Source organism: Mesocricetus auratus, unplaced genomic scaffold (assembly GCF_017639785.1).
Source record: "Mesocricetus auratus isolate SY011 unplaced genomic scaffold, BCM_Maur_2.0 Super-Scaffold_15014, whole genome shotgun sequence".
NCBI lineage: Eukaryota > Metazoa > Chordata > Mammalia > Rodentia > Cricetidae > Mesocricetus > Mesocricetus auratus.
Window position 1 is genome coordinate 44,198,899 of NW_024429186.1, and position 8,051 is coordinate 44,206,949.

The 8,051-nt window shown below is 42.8% G+C and overlaps 1 protein-coding gene across 2 annotated transcripts in view; it reads right to left on the bottom strand.

Annotated features, from left to right (window-relative positions):
• Window positions 1-6,897, bottom strand: part of Lrrc9 (leucine rich repeat containing 9) — an 82,795-nt gene extending 75,898 nt beyond the window's left edge. For both annotated transcript variants that reach the window (XM_040742952.1, XM_040742951.1), the window contains exon 1: window positions 6,746-6,897. The gene's annotated coding sequence lies outside the window, so the exon portion shown is untranslated. The remainder of the gene's footprint in view (window positions 1-6,745) is intronic.
• Between the last annotated feature and the right edge of the window lie 1,154 nt (window positions 6,898-8,051).

The window sequence follows — 8,051 nt, forward strand, 5'->3', positions numbered from 1 at the left end:
TTTCCCTTTTCACACACACACACACACACACACACACACACACACACACACACACACACACACACACTCAGTCCTCTTCCTCTGGAGAACCCTGGTCAATATAGACTCTTAAGCCTCTGAGTCTACAAGTTCAAACTAACCCTTTCTTGTATATTTCTATAACTGCCTTAGCCATTGTGTTTGATCACAGCAATAGAAAAGGGACTAATGTAATTCCCTTCTCATTTTTTGTTTCTTGGTTAGTCTTTCATCTTCATTTTTTTATGACTAAGACTTAAGATTTTGTTGTCATTGTTTAAGAAACTCTGTTGTGGGGTGGGAGAGACAGTTGAGAGGCTAAGGGCATTTGCTGTTCTTCCAGAGGACCCCAGCACCCATACCACGGGGCTAAGAACCACCCCTGTTCCACAGATCCCATTCCTCTGTAAGTATCTGCATACGTTGCACATGTCATCACACATGATTAACATTAAAAACTAAATCTTAAAAAATAATTTTTAAAGTTCAGCAGGAATTCTTATGTGATAGTACATTACAAAAATTAATATATAGGGTGTTCACCTTTACAATGTCGAGTCTTCCTGAAAACAAAGCATATCTCTGCATTTAGTCAAGAAGACTAATTATCACGTACCAAAATTAAATCAAAAACAGATAAATAACTTAAATACACCCATAACACCTAAAGAAATAGAAACAGTTTTCAATAGTCTCCCAACCAACAAAAGCCCAGGCCCAGATGGATTCAGTGCAGAATTCTACCGATGTTCAAAGAAGATCTAATACCAATACTTCTCAAATTATTCCACACAATAGAAACAGAAGGAACATTACCAAACTCTTTTAATGAGGCTACAGTTACACTGATACCCAAACCACACAAAGACACGACTAAGAAAGAGAATTACAGACCAATTTCCCTCATGAACTCATATGCAAAAATACTCAATATAATATTGGCAAACCAAATTCAAGAACACATCAGAAAAGTCATCCACCATGACCAAGGAGGATTCATCCCAGAGATTCAGGGATGGTTCAAACATACAAAAATATGTCACCTTAGTCCACCATATAAACAAACTGAAAGAAAAAAAAATGATCATCTTACTAGATGCTGAAAAAGCCTTCAACAAAATACAGCACCCCTTCATGATAAAGGTCTTGGAGAGAATAGGGATACAATGAACACACCTAAACATAATAAAGGCAATATACAGTAAACCAACAGCCAACATCAAACTAAATGGAGAGTAACTCAAAGTAATCCCACTAAAATCAGGAACAAGACAAGGCTTTCCACATAGTATTTGAAGTTCTAGCTATGTCAATACGACAACAAAAGGAGATCAAAGGGATACAAATTGGAAAAGAAGAAATCAAACTATAACTATTTGGTGATGATATAGTATACATAAGTGACCCCAAAAATTCTACCAGAGAACTCCTACAATTGATAGACACCTTCAGTAATGTAGCAGGATACAAGATTAACTAAAAACAAAAATCAATAGCCTCCTGTATACAGATGACAAACAGGCTCAGAAGGAAATCAGAGAAACATCATCCTTCACAAAAGTCACAAACATAAAATACCTTGGGGTAACTTTAACCAAACAAGTGAAAGACCTGTATGACAAGAACTTCAAGTCTTTAAAGAAGGAAATTAAAGAAGTTATCAGAAAATGGAAAGATTTTTCCCATGCTCTTGGATAGGTAGGATCAACATAGTAAACATGGGCAATCCTGCCAAAAGTAATCTACAGATTCAGTGCAATCCCCCATCAAAATCCCAGCACAATTTTTCACAGACCTCAAAAGAGCAATACTCAACTTCATATGGAAAAACAAAAAAACTAGGATAGTCAAAACAACCCTGTATAATAAAAGATCATCTGGGGGCATCACCATCCCTGACTTCAAGCTCTACTATAGAACTATAGTAATGAAAACAGCTTGGTATTGACATACAAATAGACAGGTGGACCAATGGAATTGAATCGAAGACCCTGATATCAACCCACACACCCATGAACACCTAATTTTTTACAAAGAAGCTAAAATTATAAAATGAAAGAAAAAAAATATAGTCAACAAATGATGCTGGTATAACTGGCTGTCAACATGTAGGAGAATGCAAATATATCCATATCTATTGGCATGCATCCACACTGAGCCTCATAGAAGAGAAAGTGGGAAATACATTTGAACACATAGGCACTGTAGACCATTTCCTAAATAGAACACAAGTAGTACAGACTCTGAGAGCAACAGTTAATAAGTGGGACCTCCTGAAACTGAGAAGCTTCTATAAAGCAAAAAACACACTCAACAAGACAAAACAGCTCCCTACAGAATGGGAAAAGATTTTCACCAACCCCACATCTGACAGAGGACTGATCTCCCAAATATAAAAAGAACTCAAGAAACTAGGCATCAAACTGACAAATAATGCAATTAAAAGATGAGGCACAGATCTAAACAGAGAATTCTCAACAGAACAAATTCAAATGGCAGAAAGACACTTAAGGAAATACTCAACATCCTTAGTCATCAGGGAAAAGCAAATCAAAACCACTCTGAGATTCCATCTTACACCAATCAGAATGGCCAAGATCAAAAACACCAATGACAGTTTATGCTGGAGAGGATGTGGAGAAAGGGGAATGCTCCTCCATTGCTGGTGGGAGTGCAAACTTGTGCAACTGCTGTGGAAATCAGTATGGTGATTTCTCAGAAAATTGGGGATCAACTTACCTCAACACCCAGTTGGTTAAATATATAACCATATATACATATATATATGTATATGAAGACTACATTTTCCTGATCTACAAACATGGAGATTGCCCTCCCTCTCAACTTCACCACTGTTGGGCATATACCCAAAGGAGGCACATTCACACCACAAGGACATTACTCAACTATGTTCATAGCAACATTATTTGTAATATCCAGATCTTGGAACAGCCTAGATGTCCCTCAACTGAAGAATGTATAAAGAAAATGTGGTACATTTACACAATGGAGTACTACTCAGTGGTAAGAAACAATGACATCCTAAAATTCACAGGCAAATGGACAGAACTAGAAAAAATCCTAAGTGAGGTAACCCTAAACCAGAAAGACACATATAGAATGTACTCATTCATAAGTGGATACCAGATATAAAGCAAAAGATACCCAGCCTACAATTCATAACCCCAGAGAAGCTTGAACCCTCTTCCAGAAACAGATGGAAGCAGACGCAGAAATCCACAACTAACCAATGGGCCAAGCTCCTGGAGTACAATCAAAGTGAGTGGGGGGTGTGATAATATGAACAAAGGAGTCAAGACCATGATGGGGAAACCCCCAGAATCAGCTGACCCCAGGTAGTGAGAGATCACTGACTCAGGTCTGACAAATGGGGAACCTGCAGGAGACCAAACTAGACTCCCTTAATATAGATGACAATGGTATGACTGGGACAACATATGAGGCCACTAGCAGTGTGTCCAAGATCTAACAATAATGTGCAAAGTGACTTAGTGGAGCCCATTCTATATGCCCATTCTAGACACAGGTGTGTGGGGTGGAGAGGAGCCTTGGTCCTGTCTCAACTAGATGATGTGACAGACTTAGTAGGCTTCCTAGGGGAGGCCTTACCCTCTCTGTGGAGCAGATGGGAGGAAGGGAGGGTGGAGGAAGTGGGAGGAGAGGAGGGAGGGGGAACTGGGATTAGAATGTAAAAAAATAAATAAATTAAATATATAACCATATATACATATATATATATGTATATGAAGACTACATTTTCCTGATATACAAACATGGAGATTGCCCTCCCTCTCAACTTCACATTATTCTGTCTTCATCCATGGTGATTTGGGCAAAATAATCCCATTCTAGCTCAGTAGTTAACTGACAAGACAAAATTCATTGAAAACCCCAACTACATGTGAACTACAAGAAGCTATGCCCAGTTGCAGAGAGAACCGTTTCTGTTTCTCATTTGCTTCTTTTCATATGAGGAGGATTAAAGACAAAACCCTAGGATTCATGACAGTATTCTAATGCTCACCATGCCTTTCAAGCTTTTTCCTTCTCTGCCTTCTTTCTTCCCTCCCCCATCACCCCCTCCCTGTCTCCTCCCCCATCTCTTGCCAGATGAACCTGTCTTTGCCCTCATTGTCACAGAAAACAGGGGCATCTTCAGGTGTACTCCCTTCAATTTCCTTTCTCTTTCCCTTAGGACTTTTGGCTCAGTAGAAATACTCCTCCGGGGGCTGGGGAGGCGGCTAGGTGGGTAAAGGACCTGAGTTTGGATTCCCAGCACCCCTGGAAAAGCCGGACACCCCATCATGGAGTGGAGTCAGAAAGAACCAAAGAAGTTGTGGGCCAGAGGAGTGGGAGTGGGGCAGGCTTGCCAGGTCAGACAATTTGACTGGATTGGGAAGCTCCAGGTTTGCCTAAAATAAGGTGAAGAGCAATTGAGGAAGCCATTCCATATGAGCCATCTCCGAGTTCCACAACCCTTATATGGGTATGCACACCCCAATACATGCGCACAGGCATCACACACAATACATAAATAAATAGTCTTCATTTTGTCTGAATCCTTTTTTTCTGTGCACTGATCCACCCTTTTCTGTCTCTGTCAGTCCTTCATCTTTCTTTCCATAAGGTCTCCTTCCCCCTGTGCATGGGTACCAGGTCTTCCTATTTAGAAAAGTCCTTTCTATCTTGCTATTTTTTTAAAAAGAAGAGCTGTTTTTGACAAGTTTCACAAGGAACTTTCTAGACAATCAAACAGCAATGATTTGCTGCCTGCATTCCGTCCTCAGCCCACTGTAATGTGAAAGAAAACCCTTCAAGCCACCACAGTTTCCACACACAGTTAAATAAGACCAACAACAACCTTCAGGCTGTCAAAGACAGCGGCTGTTTCAGCTCTCAACTTGACCTTGGTGTGACACTGAGCAGTGCTATAACAATGAGCAATGCTGATGACTCTTGGGCTCCTTGGTCTCCCTCTATCCTCTCCCATGCCCTCCCGCTCTGTGTATGCACGCTCAGGTATAAATGCTGCTGTATGCTTGTAAGTGTGGAGGTCAGAGGACAATCAGGCGCCATCCCTCAGGTGCCACCCACCGTGATCTTCCTTGGAGAGTGTCTCTTATTTGGATGGGAACTCACCTGTTAGGCTAGGCTAGCTGACCTGACGGGGAGCCCAGGAATTGGCTTGCTTCCCCCGCACTGGAATTAAATTTGGTGTTTTATTTACATGGGTTCTGGGATGGAAGCCAGGTCTTCTTGCCTTCAAGACAAACACTTTACTGCCCAAACTGTTTCCTTAGCCCCCTATTTGTTCTTTTGCACCAATAGCTTCCTTCTTTGTAAAAGTTACTCATGTTTATTTTCCTCTTTCTTGTTCAATAAGTCCAAAAGTTCATGTGAAAAGCTACGTGCAGATGTGTCACAAGCATCACAAATTCAGTATGTCCCAAACTGAGCTCATAGTTCCCAACTAATGTGCTTTACCTCGATGAATGCTTTTATTGTGATAAAGGACGCCACTGTGCCCTCTCCATCCAAGTAGGAAACCTGAGACTTACCCCCATGTGTTTCCCAGGTTCAGCCCTCATCAAGTCCCTTTTCATAGGTATCATAAAGTCCATGAGGGTTTTCACACTTTCTCTCCATTCTCTGTCATCATGTCCCTTTCTCTGGACGCCCTTCCTGTTCTCCACTTTCCCATTCTTTACACCATTGGGCATCCAGCCTCCCGAAGTGTCCATTTGCTTATGCTACTTCTCTTAGAAGGTGCTTACGGTTACCATGTTCAAATTCATTCCAATATCGCAAACTCCTGGACAACCAAAATAACAACACAACATTCCAGGACTCTAGACCTGTGGTGGCTGACACGGCTGCTTCAGCATATGTCTCTGTCTGCCCTTGAAATGTCTTACCTTCTTGACCTTATACTCCACACATCTTTAAGATTATACTGAGTCTTCTCAGAAGACTTGCTTTTTCTCTGGTCTGACTATATAAACTTTCTCTTTCCCGTGGTTGGGTTAAGATAGCACATACCATGTGGATAGCACTGTCAGTCACATTGTATTGAGATACCTACATGTCTTTTCTCCCAACATGCTCACTGAGGGCAGGAACTATGTCTGACCCATGCTGGGTGTTCAATGTAATTTACCAAATGGTTCGAATTAACTGTCAAATTACAGACCCTCTTCATGTAACAGTGAACATTGTTCTGCATGACAACTCTGAACACAGTACTAACTGGTCTGTAAAGAACTTTTTCCGTCTGCCAGAAGAGCTGGGTAAGGGTCTATTCGAGGAAACTACACTATTCTACAGAACAGAAGCCCTATATGGTCCAATTGTTTTCTGGATTGAACACAAAGGGGTCAAGGATCCGACAGTTCTCACTGCTGGCCCACGTAAATGCCCTTCTCTCTATGTGATCGGTATCAGGTTGACCAGTGAGCACCCGAGTCTTCCAGTCCAGAGGCCACCCGAGGCTGTGACACACCTTTTCTTCTTTTTGGTGGGGCCCCCCTCTAAATTATTATTATTCCTTTATTACTATAACTGTTATCACAATATTATTATAGTCTCCATTGCACTATTACATAGGTCCCTTGATACTGGTAGAGTCCTCCAGGTGTTGAGTAAAGTGAACTCTAGTCCTGCCTACAAAGGAGGGACGCCTGGAGGCCACCAGCGGACGGATACCCACCTTATTCCAGAGAGAGAATGGTTTCTGGGGCTGTCCGATACAGGTCAGAGTGCACTCCGACCTCCCAATTCGTGTGTGCAGCTGACACCACACGCTTTCCAGCCCCGGGCCTGCTGTTTACTGACCGCCCACTGCGGTTGCCTAGGAAACCCGCTCTCCGCCTCCCCTGACCTCTGTGTCAGGAAGGGGATGAAGAGGGCAGGGAAATCAGTCGCCCAGCCATGTCTGGATCACGTGGTGGTAACCTCCAACCAATCAACATAGGCAGGGAAGACACCCGCTCTCCCCACCCCCACCCAGACCCTACCGGCTCTCCCCTCTCCTGGGGAAGCCGTAAGAGCCCGGTGGTAGCTACATTTCTCTGAGGCTTTGGTGTATCTTTCCAACTTGTTTGCTTCCGAAGACTGAGCGACAGTTTGTGGGCAAGCCGGTGGGGACCTAGTCCAGGCATTTTCACTGTGAAAGTTTTTGACATTTAGAGTCTCGAAGACAGTAGTATTAACTGGTCTTGACCCCCCCCCCCCACGGCTCTCCCCCCAGGTGAGTGCCCTGCAGCCTCCTGAGCTCTGGAAACCCCTGAGAGCAAGTGCAAGAACCAGGCAGACAGAGCGAAGTCTCGATGCCACTCTCTCCGAGAGATCAATCCCCTTGGGACTTCTAGTTCTCAGGCAGGCTTTTGAGTGTCTTTTTAAGTTTGCCAAAATGCCCAGGAGACACTAATTATTTGCAAGATAGAGCAGAAGTTAGGGGGACAGTAAGAGACTAGCTGAGAAAGCAAAGAACTTAGAAAACAAACCTAGTAATCTGTAGTCAGCCCTCTATGCACTTGAGATTCACGCTGTCCACTAGTGTTAGCCACTAACCACAGCAGAGTATGTGCCCTTGAAATGTAGTGGTCCAAACCGCTGTGTAATAAAATACACTTTGTACCTTAAATGCATAGCATGCAAAGAAGCAATGAAAACAGTTCCGTTAATATTGGTCACGTTAAAATATTTGGGGTCAAATAAAAGCTTTTTTAAATGTTGAAAATGTGGCTATCAGGACAATTTATAATCGCTGGAGAGTGCCATTGTTTGCAAGTGATAAAAACACCATGACCGACCACAACTTGAGGAGAGGTTTTATTTGAGTTATACGATCAGATCACTGTCCTTCGTTAGGGAGGGACTCAAGCAGGATTAGAGGCAGGGACCGCGGGGAAATGCTGCTACTGACCTACAGCTCATCTTGCTGTCTCTTACAGCCCAGAACCACCTTGCTCAGGACTGCACTGTCCACAGTGGGTTGAGCCCTCGCCTATCAA